Source organism: Schistocerca serialis, chromosome 3 (assembly GCF_023864345.2).
Source record: "Schistocerca serialis cubense isolate TAMUIC-IGC-003099 chromosome 3, iqSchSeri2.2, whole genome shotgun sequence".
Lineage (NCBI taxonomy): Eukaryota > Metazoa > Arthropoda > Insecta > Orthoptera > Acrididae > Schistocerca > Schistocerca serialis.
The window spans coordinates 809,210,992-809,230,348 of record NC_064640.1 but is presented as its reverse complement, the minus strand read 5'-3'; the positions used below and the strand labels follow the sequence as shown (position 1 = coordinate 809,230,348).

The 19,357-nt window shown below is 39.1% G+C and overlaps 1 protein-coding gene across 1 annotated transcript in view; it reads left to right on the top strand.

Annotated features, from left to right (window-relative positions):
• The window catches only part of LOC126470662 (uncharacterized), a 201,061-nt gene that overhangs the window by 81,794 nt on the left and 99,910 nt on the right, over window positions 1-19,357 (top strand). The window lies entirely within an intron of this gene.

Below are 19,357 nucleotides of genomic sequence, written 5' to 3'. Positions count from 1 at the left end.
TTAATTGTTTCTCTATCCCTCTGTCGTCTATTTCGATATCTACCATTTTGTCATCTGTGCGACAATCTAGAGAAGGAACTACAGTGCAATCTTCCTCTGTGAAACAACTTTGGAAAAAGACATTTAGTATTTCGGCCTTTAGTCTGTCATCCTCTGTTTCAGTACCATTTTGGTCACAGAGTGTCTGGACATTTTGTTTTGATCCACCTACCGCTTTGACATAAGACCAAAATTTCTTAGGATTTTCTGCCAAGTCAGTACATAGAACTTTACTTTCGAATTCATTGAACGCCTCTCGCATAGCCCTCCTCACACTACATTTTGCTTCACGTAATTTTTGTTTGTCTGCAAGGCTTTGGCTATGTTTATGTTTGCTGTGAAGTTCCCTTTGCTTCCGCAGCAGTTTTCTAACTCGGTTGTTGTACCACGGTGGCTCTTTTCCATCTCTTACGATCTTGCTTGGCACATACTCATCTAACGCATTATGTACGACGGTTTTGAACTTTGTCCACTGATCCTCAACACTATCTGTACTTGAGACAAAACTTTTGTGTTGAGCCAACAGGTACTCTGAAATCTGCTTTTTGTCACTTTTTCTAAACAGAAAAATCTTCCTACCCTTTTTAATATTCCTATTTACGGCTGAAATCATCGATGCCGTAACCGCTTTATGATCGCTGATTCCCTGCTCTGCGTTAACTTTTTCAAATAGTTCGGGTCTGTTTGTCACCAGAAGGTCTAATATGTTATCGCCACGAGTCGGTTCTCTGTTTAACTGCTCAAGGTAGTTTTCAGATAAAGCACTTAAAAAAATTTCACTGGATTCTTTGTCCCTGCCACCCGTTATGAACGTCTGAGTCTCCCAGTCTATATCCGGCAAATTAAAATCTCCACCCAGAACTATAACATGGTGGGGAAATCTACTCGAAATATTTTCCAAATTATCCTTCAGGTGCTCAGCCACAACAGCTGCTGAGCCAGGGGGCCTATAGAGACATCCAATTACCATGTCTGAGCCTGCTTTAACCGTGACCTTCACCCAAATCATTTCACATTTCGGATCTCCGTCAATTTCCTTCGATACTATTGCACTTCTTATCGCTATAAACACGCCTCCCCCTTCACTGTCCAGCCTGTCTCTGCGGTATACATTCCAATCTGAGTTTAGGATTTCATTACTATTTACATCTGGTTTCAGCCAACTTTCTGTCCCTAGTACTATATGGACGTTGTGACCGTTTATTAATGAGAGCAGTTCTGGGACCTTTCTGTAGACGCTCCTGCAGTTTACTATTAGCACATTAATATTGTTATTCCCTGTTGCATTTTGCCTACTCCTACCTTGCTGCGTCTCAGGAGGCGTCTTGTCGGGCCTAGGGAGGGGATTCTCTAACCTAAAAAAAACCCCATGTGCACTCCACACGTACTTCGCTACCCTTGTAGCCGCTTCCTGCGTGTAGTGCACGCCTGACCTATTCAGGGGGACCCTACATTTCTCCACCCGATAGCGGAGGTCGAGAAATTTGCACCCCAGATCTCCGCAGAATCGTCTGAGTCTCTGGTTTAAGCCTTCCACTCGGCTCCAAACCAGAGGACCGCGATCACTGCTACAGGAAATAGATTTTAACCCAAGACATTGTGCACAGTCTGCTGATTAGAAGGTAAGTCACCATGTCTCTCCCTGTATTATCAGCTCACTGATCATATTCTGATAATGAAAATTTCTTACACTACATAGATATGATTTAACTGTCTAGGGTTTAAATGCCACCAAACTGACATGCTAAGTCACCTTGGCTGTGGTAGTGACTTTAATTTTTCGAGAAACAAACTTCTGAATGATTTTCTGAAAACAACATAAAAGTTTCAAATTTTTGAGTGTTTACTGAAATTTAGTAAAGGCTGTAGATGAGATCACAAATAAGCGAGAGAAGTAGCAGGAGTGCTTGTAGATTGCCCTTTAGCTACCCATATTCTAACAGAACCACAGAATAGACTCTTGTTACTTATTTTATGTAGGGTGAAGTGGGTATTATTATTTTGTCTTGTTTGGCGTACTGAGGACCACATGAAACATCTTCCTTTCGTTCTTTTTCTTTCCAGTAGTTTTTTATTGTTTCCTATGTTTTTCTTTTTTCTTCTGTCCATACTGCACTTTTTCTTTGTTTTCTTGGGGAAGCCTGTGAAACGTTTTACTTTTGCCCTGAACTTTTCATTTTCTCCTATTTATTCTTCCATTATTTCTATTTCCTCAGGTCTGCTGAGGATCCACGTCATTGATGTTTTTGAGTTTCTGTCAGAAAAGTAAAAAAATTGTTTTTGTTGTAATTTTTTTTTGTTCTTTTTTTTCACCTAGGCTTTTTAGGTATCCATAGAGTACAACTCTCCTCTTCCTCATTGTGTCCAATATTGGATTTATTCTTTTGTAAACTTCTTTATTACTCATTAATTTCCATTTTCTATTGTCATGTTTTGATCCCAAGATTTTCCTGATTATTTTCCTTTGCTTCTTTTCTATTTCACCAATTATGTGTCTGTATTTAACAAAAAGCATCCTGAAGCATAAGGGCATTCTTGTCTAATGATAGTGTTGTAGTTGTTGTAGTGCCTGAGTGTGGCATTTAAATAGATTTCGTGTTACATAGGTGTTTTGTTAATTGAAAAGCTACTTCCATTTTCGTTGTCCTTGCTAAGTTAGTTTCATTGTCCAAAGCATTTGGTTGTATTAGTTCACCTACATAATTAAATTTTGTGGCCTTCTTTATTCTGTCATTATCAGTTTTCATGTATTTTGGTGCCTCATTCACATCTGTCATTATTATTATTATTTTGTAGATTAGTTCTCTAAGGACCACAATCAGATGTTTTTCATAAATTCACTGCATCTATCATGTTGTTCATTTTGATAGCTGTCATGAAGAGGCTTTAGATCTGTCATCTTCAGGTCAGATACTCATTCTTCTTGATCGTTTTTAATATTTATGTATCAGCTTATTACTGTTCTACATGTTGAAGATGTAGTTCATCTATCTGCAGGCCTTCATTCTTTGTAGTTTACCATAAAACCAAACTCCATATTTTCATGTTGTATTTTGATTTTCTCTATTTTAGAATTACATTATTTTGCTATTTATGTGAAAGCACAAATGTTTATTGAAGTTTGGAAAGCTATTTCCAGTTTTCTGACTATTGATTTCGATGCTTCTATATCTATCCTAGTAGCTTCCATCCATGTGCTCAAGAACCATTCGCACATTTTATTGTTTTGTAAGTCCTTGATTCTGAATAATTCCAGTAACAGCTTCATTGTCAACTCTTATCGTTGTCACTGTGATCAGTTTATTAAGCCCAGTTGGGAGACATGTAGTCCAATGATTTCTACAGCTGCTTTACTATCGGCAATAATCTCAGCTGGTATTCTGGATACTGCAGCTGATGTTTGCTGTCAATTAGTACAGATAATCGGCACACCAGTGTAAAGACAAAACTCCTCTGGATGTGGGTAGTTGTGTACAAAGATCACCACTGTGATCAGTGTTACTATAACACACCAGAATCTCTGTGCTGGCATTGGTTTTGTTCATTATACTTTGATCAGAAATGCCCTACAGATACTGAAGGATTCCTTTGTCTTGGATTACGTTGTGAACTATTTGATTTTCTAGCTTTCTAGGTATTGTTATTACTGCATATGCTGTATTAGGTCAAGTTCCACATATCAGGAACACAAAAACTCCTGCTGCTTGCCTGTAAGGGAATCATTAGGTGACCCTTCTTCTGTATCACTGTCCTCAATGAGTTTAGTTTCTGTAGGCTTATGCTCACTCACAATAAAGCATTCCAAAATTTTCTTCGTGCAAGGAAACAGACCCATTTGTAGATATCCATCTTACATTTGATGAATTTTCAAGCCGAATTTAAATGACACTGGCTCTGAAGCAATTCTGAACTCTTTCATCAAATCACATATGAAGGGAACATTGTCCTATGCTGCCAATGTTAAAGTATCAAACTTTGTGACCAATTATCTTATAAAGTTTTCAAGACAACTACTTCCTATTTTTCACAATTAATGACTGTACTTTTTTAGATAAACTGAACTAGATTTATTACAAAAATTCTATATGAGGTGTGTTACAATATTTTCCACAAACACTTAATTCTCCAGGCAGAATTTTATAAATAAATGAACATAAAAACTAAACAAAATAGGATATTTTTATTATTTTAGTTCCCGTATGTTTTAAGTCTTATTCTTGACATGGTTTAAAAATTTCATTTATCTATGTACAGTGCTTTTTGAGGTAATGGGTCATTTACAGAAGAAAAATAAAAAGTAGTTCAGGGATGTTGTACAATTTTTTTTTTAATTACAGACATTTATACACACTACCAGCCCTGACTCTGTCATTCCAGAATTGTTTGGACAATATTCTGTGCCCTCTTCAGTGTTACAATCACCTAATGCTAGCCTTCTTCTTTACTGTCGTGTTTCCTTTGTCATTTACTGAACAGCAAACTCTGCTTGACACATGTGAAGCACATGTAGTTTTCACAGTCCTTTACGTGTGTTATGCCTTAACTTCTCCATAACCCCTGTGTTTTGCCAGAACTTCTCCAGAACCTTCAGTATTTCATAGTTCCCAGCGTTCATGTTATTACAGCAATAGACACTGCTAACTTCAGAGTCATGAAACCAACAATAACATTGTAAGCATGTGGCACTACACATTACTGAAGGAAACAATCACATTCTATGTCTTCCCATGCAAACATTTCTATAGTAGTTCTGGATTTGCTAAATCTGTGAATATAGGTTTGATTGCCACCATTACTGTCAAAGGAAGAGAATGTTTATGTATACATACATTTAGGTTACCAGAAAATTCGGCTTTCCTATACTTTATGCCAAACACTATGGAACATGGTCACTCCAGAAACATTATTCTTGTTATTTATGCTCCCTTCACTGCTTACACACAAGTTTTCTACAAATAAAGATGCAATTTCAATTCTCACATATCTGTTACCCACAAATTGGCATTTCTTTTGTGCTTAGTCATTATATAGAATAACAATATATGCAAGTAAACTGCAGAAATCACTGGATAGGACATTATTTTCTGACAAACACATGCCAGAAATGAAGGACTGATTAGTTTATTTGTAATGTCAACTACTGAGACATAACAGTGGCATGGAAACATGGCATTCTCAGCCTTCTAGGCTGTGTAGTTCCCAAAATACGATTTTTCAATTCTGAAAATGTATATGAGGTGGTGAAAATTGTCAGTCACATGTCAAATTTAAAAACATTATTTGAAGATCTTAAAATTGTCTGTCTTCAATGAATGATAAACGAAAATGTTCAGGAGATAAAGTACATCATGGAATAGAAAACAGGAAATGTAAAATTTCGTCAATTTTGACATACAGTCCCATCTTAATGTATTAAGTTCTTTCTCACTGTTACCTGCTATTAAGTCACTGTCACTGTAAGTGGGGGAAAGTGACTGGAGTGTTTGAGCTTCACAAAGTGACGAGGATCAGCTTCATTTCTTTCAAAACCTAGCTCAGTAATGTGGTTGTTGGATATTCTATTCCAAGAATCAGAAGCTTTTTTTAGTCCATATAAAATGTTCTGTAAATGATACACCTTATCAGAGCCATCATCTCAGGTTGTTTCACATCATCTTGGATTGTTTCACATAGATGGTCTGCTCCAAATCGCTACACAAAAAGTAGTAGACACATGTATTTGGGTAATATTAAAATGCTCATTTGTAGCCACAACTGCTAATGTGCAAATAGTGGCTGTACATGCCACTGTATTAAAATTCTAATCATAATTAACAGTTTTTTGTTGTGAAAAACCCTTAATTACCAATCTAGCCTTAAGTTTATCAACAGAACAATCAGTGTTCATTTCTGTTTTGTAAATCCATTTGCAAGGAATGGTTCTTTTCCCTGAAAGAACAGCTTCCAAAATTCAGCTCTGATCATCTTGCAGTGCATCTGTTTCTTGGTCGAGTGCTTCCTTCCAGTTGTCTTGTTTATCTAATCTCATGATTTTGTGAAATGTTTGTGGCTCTTCACAATCTTTTAAATCAGAAGTTATATAAACTTTGTGTGTTATTTGCTGTATGAGTGCTGACCAATCATGTAACTGTATTTCTGTTATTTATTGTCTTGTAGCATCATTGTCAGTTTTATTTTGCAATCTTCACGTTGAATGCCAGCTTCAGGGTTATCTTCAGTTGGAGTTTACCTGAAATTCTTGATAAGGAGTATCCATAGTTACTATAACAGGCACGCCTTTCTTCTGAAGTTGATGTCTTTTCCCGAGAATGATATCTCTTGATCCAATTAATTTATTTTTTGATGACATATGATAATCTTCCATGTCTTAATGAATCAAGATTTCTTTTCCAGCTTCCTGTTTTCTTTCTTATTTTCCATTAAACATGAGTGTAGCAAACAGATCCATTTATACTGTCTGACAAAAAAAGTGAAGCACTGAAAAGAGGAGGAGGAAATAAAATGAAACTTGATGGTTTGTACAGATGTTGTTGTTGTTGTTGTTGTTGTTGTTGTTCTTGTTCTTGTGGTCTTCAGTCCTGAGACTGGTTTGATGCAGCTCTCCATGCTACTCTATCCTGTGCAAGCTTCTTCATCTCCCAATACCTACTGCAGCCTACATCCTTCTGAATCTGCTTAGTGTACTCATCTCTTGGTCTCCCTCTACGATTTTTACCCTCCACGCTGCCCTCCAGTACTAAGCTGGTAATCCCTTGATGCCTCAGAACATGTCCTAACAACCGATCCCTTCTTCTAGTCAAGTTGTGCCACAAACTCCTCTTTTCCCCAATTCTATTCAATACCTCCTCATTAGTTATTTGATCTACCCATCTAATCTTCAGCATTCTTCTGCAGCACCACATTTCGAAAGCTTCTATTCTCTTTTTGTCTACACTATTTATCATCCACGTTTCACTTCCATACATGGCTACACTCCATACAAACACTGTCAGAAACGACTTCCTGACACTTAAATCTATACTCGATGTTAACAAATTTCTCTTCTTCAGAAACGCTTTCCTTGCCATTGCCAGTCTACATATTATATCCTCTCTACTTCGACCATCATCAGTTATTTTGCTCCCCAAATAGCAAAACTCCTTTACTACTTCAAGTGTCTCATTTCCTAATCTAATTCCCTCAGCATCACCCGACTTAATTCGACTACACTCCATTATCCTCGTTTTGAGTTTGTTGATGTTCATCTTATACCCTCCTTTCAGGACACTGTCCATTCTGTTCAACTGTTCTTCCAAGTCCTTTGCTGTTTCTGACAGAATTACAATGTCATCGGCGAACCTCAAAGTTTTTATTTCTTCTCCATCGATTTTAATACCTACTCCGAACTTGTCTTTTGTTTCCTTTAGTGCTTGCTCAATATAGAGATTGAATAGCATTGGGGAGAGGCTACAACCCTGTCTCACTCCCTTCCCAACCACTGCTTCCCTTTCATTTCCCTTGACTCTTATAACTGCCATTTGGTTTCTGTACAAATTGTAAACAGCCTTTCGCTCCTTGTATTTTACCCCTGCCACCTTCAGAATTTGAAAGAGAGTATTCCAGTCAACATTGTCAAAAGCTTTCTCTAAGTCTACAAATGCTAGAAATGTAGATTTTCCTTTCTGTAATCTATTTTCTAAGATAAGTCGTAGGGCAGTATTGCCTCATGTGTTCCAACATTTCTACGGAATCCAAATTGATCTTCCCTGAGGTCGGGTTCTACCAGTTCTTTTATTTGTCTGTAAAAAATTCGTGTTAGTATTTTGCAGCTGTGACTTATTAAACTGATAGTTCGGTAATTTTCACATCTGTCAACACCTGCTTTCTTTGGGATTGGAATTATTATATTCTTCTTGAAGTCTGAGGGAATTTCTCCTGTCTCATACATCTTGCTCACCAGATGGTAGAGTTTTGTCAGGACTGGCTCTCCCAAGACTGTCAGTAGTTCTAATGGAATGTTGTCTACTCCCGGGACCTTGTTTCGTCTTGAGTCTTTCACTGCTCTGTCAAACTCTTCACGCAGTATCATATCTCCCATTTCATCTTCATCTACCTCCTCTTCCATGTCCATGATATTGTCCTCAAGAACATCACCCCTGTATAGACCCTCTATATACTCCTTCCACCTTTCTGCTTTCCCTTCTTTGCTTAGAACTGGGTTTCCAACTGATTTACACCTCGTGAGATAAGCCTCTACATCCTTACATTTGTCCTCTAGCCATCCCTGCTTAGCCATTTTGCGCTTCCTGTCGATCTCATTTTTGAGATGTTTGTATTCCTTTTTGCCTGCTTCACTTACTGCATTTTCATATTTTCTCCTTTCATCAATTAAATTCAGTATCTCTTCTGTTACCCAAGGATTTCCACTAGCCCTCGTCTTTTTACCTACTTGATCCTCTGCTGCCTTCACTATTTCATTCCTCATAGCTACCCATTCTTCGTCTATTATATTTCTTTCCCCCATTCCTGTCAATTGTTCCCTTATGCTCTCCCTGAAACTCTGTACAACCTCTGGTTCTTTCAGTTTATCCAGGTCCCATCTCCTTAAATTCCCACCTTTTTGCAGCTTCTTCAGTTTTAATCTACAGTTCATAAGCAATAGATTGTGGTCAGAATCCACATCTGCCCCTGGAAATGTCTTACAATTTAAAACCTGGTTCCTAAATCTCTGTCGTACCATTATATAATCTATCTGAAACCTTTTAGTATCTCCAGGGTTCTTCCATGTATACAACCTTCTTTCATGATTCTTGAACCAAGTGTTAGCTATGATTAAGTTACGCTCTGTGCAAAATTCTACCAGGCGGCTTCCTCTTTCATTTCTTAGCCCCAATCCATATTCACCTATTACGTTTCCTTATCTTCCTTTTCCTACTGTCGAATTCCAGTCACCCATGACTATTAAATTTTCGTCTCCCTTCACTACCTGAATAATTTCTTTTATCTCATCATACATTTAATCAATTTGTTCATCATCTGCAGAGCTAGTTGGCATATAAACTTGTACTACTGTAGTAGGCGTGTGCTTCGTGTCTATCTTGGCCACAATAATGCGTTCACCATTCTGTTTGTAGTAGCTTACCCGCACTCTTATTTTTTTATTCATTATTAAACCTACTCCTGCATTACTCCTATTTGATTTTGTATTTATAACCTGACCAAAAGTCTTGTTCCTCCTGCCACCGAACTTCACTAATTCCCACTATATCTAACTTTAACCTATCCATTTCCCTTTTTAAATTTTCTAACCTACCTACCCGATTAAGGGATCTGACATTCCACGCTCCGATCCGTAGAACGCCAGTTTTCTTTCTCCTGGTAACGACGTCCTCCTAAGTAGTCCCCGCCCGGAGATCCAAATGGGGGACTACACTCCTGGAAATGGAAAAAAGAACACATTGACACCGGTGTGTCAGACCCACCATACTTGCTCCGGACACTGCGAGAGGGCTGTACAAGCAATGATCACACGCACGGCACAGCGGACACACCAGGAACCGCGGTGTTGGCCGTCGAATGGCGCTAGCTGCGCAGCATTTGTGCACCGCCGCCGTCAGTGTCAGCCAGTTTGCCGTGGCATACGGAGCTCCATCGCAGTCTTTAACACTGGTAGCATGCCGCGACAGCGTGGACATGAACCGTATGTGCAGTTGACGGACTTTGAGCGAGGGCGTATAGTGGGCATGCGGGAGGCCGGGTGGACGTACCGCCGAATTGCTCAACACGTGGGGCGTGAGGTCTCCACAGTACATCGATGTTGTCGCCAGTGGTCGGCGGAAGGTGCACGTGCCCGTCGACCTGGGACCGGACCGCAGCGACGCACGGATGCACGCCAAGACCGTAGGATCCTACGCAGTGCCGTAGGGGACCGCACCGCCACTTCCCAGCAAATTAGGGACACTGTTGCTCCTGGGGTATCGGCGAGGACCATTCGCAACCGTCTCCATGAAGCTGGGCTACGGTCCTGCACACCATTAGGCCGTCTTCCGCTCACGCCCCAACATCGTGCAGCCCGCCTCCAGTGGTGTCGCGACAGGCGTGAATGGAGGGACGAATAGAGACGTGTTGTCTTCAGCGATGAGAGTCGCTTCTGCCTTGGTGCCAATGATGGTCGTATGCGTGTTTGGCGCCGTGCAGGTGAGCGCCACAATCAGGACTGCATACGACCGAGGCACACAGGGCCAACACCCGGCATCATGGTGTGGGGAGCGATCTCCTACACTGGCCGTACACCACTGGTGATCGTCGAGGGGACACTGAATAGTGCACGGTACATCCAAACCGTCATCGAACCCATCGTTCTACCATTCCTAGACCAGCAAGGGAACTTGCTGTTCCAACAGGACAATGCACGTCCGCATGTATCCCGTGCCACCCAACGTGCTCTAGAAGGTGTAAGTCAACTACCCTGGCCAGCAAGATCTCCGGATCTGTCCCCCATTGAGCATGTTTGGGACTGGATGAAGCGTCGTCTCACGCGGTCTGCACGTCCAGCACAAACGCTGGTCCAACTGAGGCGCCAGGTGGAAATGGCATGGCAAGCCGTTCCACAGGACTACATCCAGCATCTCTACGATCGTCTCCATGGGAGAATAGCAGCCTGCATTGCTGCGAAAGGTGGATATACACTGTACTAGTGCCGACATTGTGCATGCTCTGTTGCCTGTGTTTATGTGCCTGTGGTTCTGTCAGTGTGATCATGTGATGTATCTGACCCCAGGAATGTGTCAATAAAGTTTCCCCTTCCTGGGACAATGAATTCACGGTGTTCTTATTTCAATTTCCAGGAGTGTATTTTACCTCCGGAATATTTTACCCAAGAGGACGCCATCATCATTTAATCATACAATAAAGCTGCATGCCATCAGGAAAAATTAATGGCTGTAGTTTCCCCTTGCTTTCAGCCGTTCACAGTACCAGCACAGCAAGGCCGTTTTGGTTAGTGTTACAAGGCCAGATCAGTAAATCATCCAGACTGTGGCCCCCGCAACTACTGAAAAGGCTGCTGCCCCTCTTCAGCAACCACATGCTCGTCTGGCCTCTCAACAGATACCCCTCCGTTGTGGTTGCACCTACGGTACGGCTCTCTGTATCGCTGAGGCACGCAAGCCTCCCCACCAACGGCAAGGTCCATGGTATCCACTGCGGCAAGGCCGTCTCCCTCAGAATTCGTATATTACTAATGAATCAAGCAGGTTCTCATTTGCAGATACTGAAATAGCAATCAGTCGAGGAAACCGACCGAACTTCCAATCGCATAAATTAGACACATCGCGAGTGCATAAATTACCCTAAATCTTCGCTGTCTTCACTTACAAGGGATATGTGATGTTATTCCAGTGATTACTATATTGAGTGAAATCTAGAAATAATATGGTAGTATGAGCCAACTTACCAAAATGACATTGCACTCAATCTGGCACGGATGAATGAATTGATTTGGTAAGCCATTGTATCCTCTCCTTAGGCAAACTTGCCCACAACTGTTGTAACTGGTACCTGATATTTTGGTACTGGCACTGGGATGTAGTTGATGCACGAGACAGTAATTCCTTAGTCCAGCTGCTGCTGGTCTCTGACCGATGGTGCAGCATAATACAGAATATAGCTGGAGTCCATTTTTTGTTGTTGGATGAAAGGCACAAATTTAAAGAGACTATGACATGCTTGGTGCACAATATGCCACTCCTCCCTTGTTGTGGTCAGATGTGGTTGACTGGAACCTTGACAATGACACAGATGTGCAGCATCTTCATGTCCTTCAAAAATGCTGTTCACACCTCTTAAATGCCATTCCAGGTCTGGTAAAAACAGAGAACTGACATCCAGCCGTGTCTTCAGATATTTCACGTTCCTTGTCAGGCAGTGTATATGCAAATGCTTTGCTCTAAATTTCTTAACATAACACAGTTTGTATGGAGATACCTAAGATACATTTGAAGAATCTGTTAGATTTAAAACGTGTGTTGTTGAATCCCATTTCAGAGAACAGACACTGGATGTTATCATGAGCATGGGTCATGGCTATAACGGTTTTGAGAAGAGTATGGCTTTCACAGTAGCCATTTTTCTGTTGAGTGTGGGGCATTGTCAAATGTCGAAGTGTGCTCTCTTTATGAAGAATTCCTCTAACCTTTTTTATCTAAATTTCCTGCTATTATCATTCAAAAGCACCTTAACAAATATTGGTCTTTGGTTCAGCTATAAATTTCCTCAAGTCACAAATAACCTTGTATCTTCTTCTGATCAAATAAACATTGAAATATTGTGTAATCATATTTAAAAAGTACAGAATAATGATATCTGGACCCAGAAATTTGAACTGGACCACAAACATATGAATATATAATTTCTCCTGGTTTTGTAGCTTTTTCTGTTCTGCCAAAAGGAATTGTATGAACTTTTCCATAAACACAACCTCCTAAGAAGCCCAGATCAGCATTGAGATTCAACTCCTTGTGAATAATTTATTTCACGTGATATTTATTTTGATGTCCAAATGTTTTGTTGATGCAACTGTAGTACATTATCTTGATTGGATGCATTCACTACAGCAAGAAAATGGGCTGTAATACTTTTCATACCTGGTTTGAATAAGCCATTTACTATCCCCACTAGTAAGATATTTGAGTCAATTTTGAAACTGTATTTTACTACTGATGTTACAAATTTAGTATCTGGATTTTTGTACTGTGCTGGATGAACAGAAAGCAAATGACTTTGAATCTTTGGCACATACTACTCGTCTCCCAGTGTCAGTTTCTACCATTTCTATTTACCTCTGCTTCAATATCCGGTTCTTTACCACTCACTTCATCAGTAAGCCCATCTGCGGACATAAATTGTTCAAATGGTTCAAAGTTCTGTTATTTCATTGGTAATGTGGCTTGTTGCTCCATTAGTTACTTACACATCTATATACTGTAAGCCACATTATGGTACCTGGCAAAAAGTTGTTTTGGTACCATTGTCATCCCCTCCCACTCACTTTTCCTTGTTCTGTTTTGAATGGTGTGTGAGAAAAATGACTGTCGATAAAAGTCTGTGTGAGCCCTAATTTTTCTTGCGATGGTCATTTTGCAAGGTGTATGTGTGAAGAGGTAATTTCCGTAATGTAAGAGTATTTTGTGAAGTATAAAATTTTGAAATTTGTGAAAAGCTGCACCACAGCTCAAAAACAATTTATCCACAATATTGTTACAAACATTTTTCGTGGAAGTTCTGGCAGTATCAGATTTTAAATTGAGGTTGAAGTTTTTAAAAATAGTAAGAAATTTAGTAAATACTATTGTATTCTATGCTTGTACACTAAGGTGAACACAGAGAAAAGTCAGTTTAGTAACACCAACAGTCAAATAATGAAATACTTTATTTAATAGAAAATCGAACTAATCTTTATCGCTCTTCACTGCTATGACTGGAGTAAGCGCACGTGGAAGAGTATATACAAATACAATTCACGATAGACAAGAAACAGCTGTAGGCACAGAGCAGCATATAATGATCAGTGTGTGTCTTGAATTCTGAATGTCTGAATATAGATCAACATTCCTTGTCCATAGGGCAAAAGTTAACACACTGTATAAATACAAGTCTGTTAACACTTTGAGCACTGCAGATGTGAAATTCCGCCGCACTCCACCTTTCTGCAGGAGCTGTGGACACCATTAGTTGCTGCAGTGATATTTCCCATGGGCACTGCAGATTGCATTCACCATCATGACCTGGCCAGTACCTGAGTCCTAATGATGGCATTTACCATCAGCCGGTTCTGCTACCTGTGGTCTTGCGGATGTCTATTGCCGCTCAGTGGTGTTTCCGTCGGATTTCACGGTTGCTGTTTGACATTCACGCTAGCTGGTTCGTGTGACCATCTGCATTCTGCTTCTGTGATGTTGTTTAGCTTTCTGCCTATTCCACAGGATTTTTAGAGTGCTGCCACTTTTTGAGTTCCACAAAGAAATGGCACATTGGCATGGTTGCACTGGCAAAGAGATACTGGAGATGCACACAAGCAGTGACAGTGACATTGGGTGTGGCATCTCCAGAGACTGTAGTGATGGTGATGGTTCTTCAGAAGAATCTCGTAATAATATGCGTCCATGTACTTCACCTAGTACAGTTCCACAAAGAAATGGCACGTTGGCATGGTTGTACTGGCGAAGAGATACTTTAGATACGCACAAGCAGTGACAGTAATATTGGATGTGGCATCTTCAAAGACAAATTTGATTGGCAAAAGCATGATTTCAGTTTGGCACTGCACGCATTTGATGACTTATCTTCAGGGCGTAATTGCCAACAAGCACTTGATTCAAGCGTGATATCCTTCTTCATGCTATTTCAATCAAAAAGTCTGGTGGAAGTTGTAACACTTGAAACAAACCAGTTTTACACTTTTGCCATGGAAAATATATCGGAATTAGTTCATTCTCGACTGTCCAACTGGGAAGATACTGGTTTTGAGACACTGTATTGCTTTATTGGTATTTGGCTTCTCGTGGCCTGTGGTTAAGAAGTTGAGGGTAAGGAATTATTGGTCCAAAAATGTACTACTGAGCACTCTAATTTTCAGCAAAGTTATGTTCCGTGACCATTTTATGTTACTTTTGAGAATGTTGCATTTTAGTGACAACTGTGCTAGTCATGGAGATGACAGTTTGTTTAAAATTAGGAAAATAATTGAAACAGTTTGTATGGTGTTCCACAGTGTGTTTAATCTGTACAAAAATTTCTGCAACAATTAAAGCCTATTATTGTTCAAAGGTCACTTATCTTTTAAACAATTCATTCCTCTGAAACGAAGTAGACTTGGAATCAAGAAATTCGTGTTGCGCGACTATAAAAGTGGATATGTCTCACATTGTATACATGGGCACAACAGTAGGAATTGAAGTCCGTAATTTGGGTGCATCCCGCTGTATAGTGGCGACACTAAAGGAGCCATACTGTGAACGTGGACATACACTGTATGTCAACAATTGGTATACAAGTCCAGACTTGTTCCTCTGGCTGCACAACCATAGAACAACAGCATGCAGAACTGTACATAGCAACAAACACAATTTGCCGAAGCTACAGAAGAAATTGAAACGGGGAGAAATTGAATTTATGTCAGCTGACACAATGCTTGCCATCAAGCTATGGGACAAGGAAGGAGTGTTGATATTGACTACCTGTAACACTATAGAAATGTATGCCATGGGAAAGAACATCAGGAAGACTGTCGAGAAAGTAATGAAGCCGCAATGTGTTGTCGACTACAATGCAAGTGTAGTCGCTGTGCGCTGACACACACAGACCGGATGCTTTAACAATAATGAACAAATATATAAAAAAAAAACAATTATTCGCGTCGATCGTTTCAATTGCGACTAATGAAAATCGTTAAAATCCTCAACAAAGAAAGAAGTGACGTTTAATTAGGTGGTGTAGAAACTTCAGTATTTCTTTATTGATTTCTTAAACAAAGGTTGTAGATCATCATCTGTTTCTACTGTATAAAAAGAATTCAGAAATGTTGACTTTTTGATTTTGAAGTTTTTCTGGAGGTAATTTATTGAGTTAGTGGCCCCAAAATATAGCAATTAGCTTAAAAAGTGTGTCTTGGCATTCAGTCTCTTCTGTCAAAAGTTGTTTGTGGGCAAATTACAGACGAATGTCAACGTTTGATCGTTACGGATTCTCCAGCGTTTACATCATAAGTTATGTACAAAAAACTGACAATTAAGTATCAGTATACTGATGACCTCAGAAGTTAATTCCCATAGTGCTCAGAGCCAGAAGTATCAGTATATCAAATGAAACTCAGATGTATACAGAAACCTTATGTGGTTCCCAAGAACTTCATGCAGAAGAAAGAAAGCCTTTGATGAGGAGTTAGCAGCATTGGCCGTCTCAGTGTACATTATATCAGCCGTGCAATTCATCTCCAGATTCAAAGCTATGGAATAAATATCCAGATACACTGTGTTTATTTGTAATGTCGGTGATCTCTCAGACTGCCAGACAATCGTGATCACACTGGCTCCTGAAATACTCAGCACAGGGCGAGGTCAGTCAAGCAGAGAGCTCAGGCAGACAGCAGTCTGCGAAGATGGCTATCAGCACAGACAAACGGATTAGGCGACCTCAAGAGCACGCTCGACAGGCCAGTCGCACATGCAACTGCGGCAGCCAAAGGGTTATAGCTCAGTAGAGTGCCAATGTGTTGACTCTGTGCTCTAGAGGCAGAATTAGAACACCAACTAGAGATTTTGCCGAAGCTGGAACTCACACAGAACTCTCTCTCCTGATCCTTGCAGTTATGTTTTTTAACACTCGCACCATAGTGGCGTCTGGCAGCTCCGGGAGGCACGGCTCTTGCCTCGTCCAGATTTGATCTGCCAATGATGCTACTTGGACTTGCAGCATCTTTGCAGTGGTTTACCTTGGTGCGGCATTATCCACTATCGGCAACACCGCAAGTAGGGTTTATTTTAAAAAAATCTCTGTTTGTTTTTAGAAAATAATTTTGTAATAAAGGCTAGTCACTTAAGTCTAAAGTAAGAATATAAGTTATTTGAGGGAGAGAGCTGAAGTTAAAAATATTAGCATAAAATAATTGAGACCATAGTCACAGCCCTATAAACATAAAGTCTCATAACAAAAAATTTAATTATTATTAACACCATAATAGTAATTTCGTGTGTTTGTAGGAACCATATGTTCACTTCTTATTTCACAAATTTGTAACTTCCATTACCAAGCGAGGTGGCATGGTGATTAGCACCCTGGACTCACATTCTGAAGAGTGACGTTTCAAACTCGTATCCCTAAATTGCTCTGGGCAAATGCCAGGATGGTTCATTTGAAAGGGAATGACTGATTTCCTTCCCCATCTTTGACACAATCCGAGCTTGTGCTCCATTTCTAATGACCTCGATGTTGATGGGATGCACACACACACACACACACACACACACACACACACACACACACACACACACACAGTAACAACAAATTTTGTGAAACAGGTTTCTATTACTACACAGTGTCATTTTTGAGATACATGAAGTTGTACATTATGTATGAGATCCAGAATAAAACTGCTCAGAGATGCAGCTGTTGCATCTGGTTGCTTCGTAAAACACCTAAATGTTTATTTTGAACACCTGTGTATGGTAATAGTATTACTCACAGTTAGGCGTGTCAGCAATTCACCTTGTAATCTCATCCTCCCACACATCACTCTTAAAATTCCCTGTCTTTGCACAAATTTTGCAAGCTTTGAGAGGCATAAGATATATGAAAGAATAACTATTTACTTATCTTCATTATCTCTGGTTGTTGTTGATGGCTCAGAGTCTTGTCTAGGGGTACATTCTTGCAGCTGAAATTTCGATTTTGTAGGTTCTTGATGACTAAATAACTGATAAAGATTTGTCTATATTATTCTTGAATTTTATTCTTTGTCACATCTTTCAACATCACACTGTTTTTACATTTTCCACATTCAAAACAACCAGTAATTACATTGTTGGTGACGAATTTAGAAAAGTCTACTTTCATCAGAGGCATGCTCACCACTACTTACATTCTGCAGTACTCAAATTATTCCAAAGAATTTACAAGGCAAAAGAGTTTACAAACTGTCTTTATCAAAGAATAAACTTCACCAAATTATAAATTATTTTATACATAAATCCAGAAATAAATTCAATAATCAGAGTTAGAGTGTACAATTAATAATATGAATTTTAAATATACCAGAAATTTTGTAATTTCTAATATTTTTGAAAGAAGAATAATTTTGACTGTTAGTACATATCGATTGTAACACATTAATTTCTTTTTTTATACATTTTAGTCTGAAATTCAATACACCGTATACAAAATCGCATGAATTCTTTTAGTGAAACAGCTGAGATAAGTTTAACCTATGCAAGAATCAGTAGTACACATGGTGTCAGTTATCTCTATAAAAAGAAAGGTGGTGATAGAGTAGGGTGATTCGTTGTAACCTTCAAGGGAAAAAGAAAGAAAGAAAAAAAAAAAGTTTATTAAGAATATAATCTGTCAGTACTTCATGACTCTTGGCTTATTGTTTCAGCAGCATCCATTTAACTAACTTCAAGTAATTCAGTAGAATGTTACAAGTAAACAAATGTACTGCTAATACTGATTGAAGAAGAAGAAGAAGAAGAAGAAGAAGGATCAGCATCAGCACTGTTACTGCTGCCAAGTACAAACTTACTATGCAGCCCCAAACAACGTTGCTAATGTATCATGGAAGTCCTGATTATATATGTAACCTCATATTAAGCATGCAAACAAAATTATGCACATTATCTACCAGAGGTTGGGCAATGACATTCTATCTTATCAAAAGAAGTTGAGCTGGAACATGCCACACTCCATGTGATTGTTTTTAATTATGGCAGTAAGGACCTTAGGAATAAGTGATACGTTATTTCTGTCAGTAGCGCAAGTGAAATGTTTGTAGATCTATTTACAGCCTTTATTTGTATAAAGATTTTCAGATTTCATCTGTATCCAATTACCATCTTTTGTTATTGGAGTCAGATTACATCACAACTGATATTACAGCAAGCAGCTCCATATTCAAATATGTGCAACATTGTCAACTTAAAGAATCACAGCTACTTTCAAGTTTGCTGGCATTTCATCTGCTATCCACTTTCAACATCAATCACATGAATTGCCTTTTTGTAGCAATTATATTATTTTCTCCTTCTGCATGAGATCAGTACAATATTTCTTCTGTATTTTTGTGTCCCTTGTGATGTAGATATATTTTTTTTTTTTATGAAGTCATTTCATAAGCTACCAGCTGTGTTGTCAGATTATCAACTGTTCTGTCACATAACCATCTAACTGGATTTTTAAAAAAAAAAAAAAAAAAAAAAAAAAAAGAGGCAGATTTATGTACTGATTTTTGTCAGGTATGTACCTTCTGCAACTACGTTTGGGTTTTACTAACTTACATTCAACATAATCAAATACTCTTGAAATAACCTCTCAAACAAACACTTGTTTTGTACCTCAGTGTGTTCCAATTAGATTCTTCTTTCAACTTACCTGATGTTTATGAGTCTTGCTGTATCCATTTCCATGCCACCACTGAAACTGCAGTTTTTTGACAGCGTATTTGTACTTAACAAATTGTTAACATCAAGTACTCCAAGACATATTTGACTGGGCCAAAAACCTACTGAGGTGTTTTTTTTGCAGAGAACATGTTTTCGTTTTGTGTATGGTAACACAGTGACACACATTC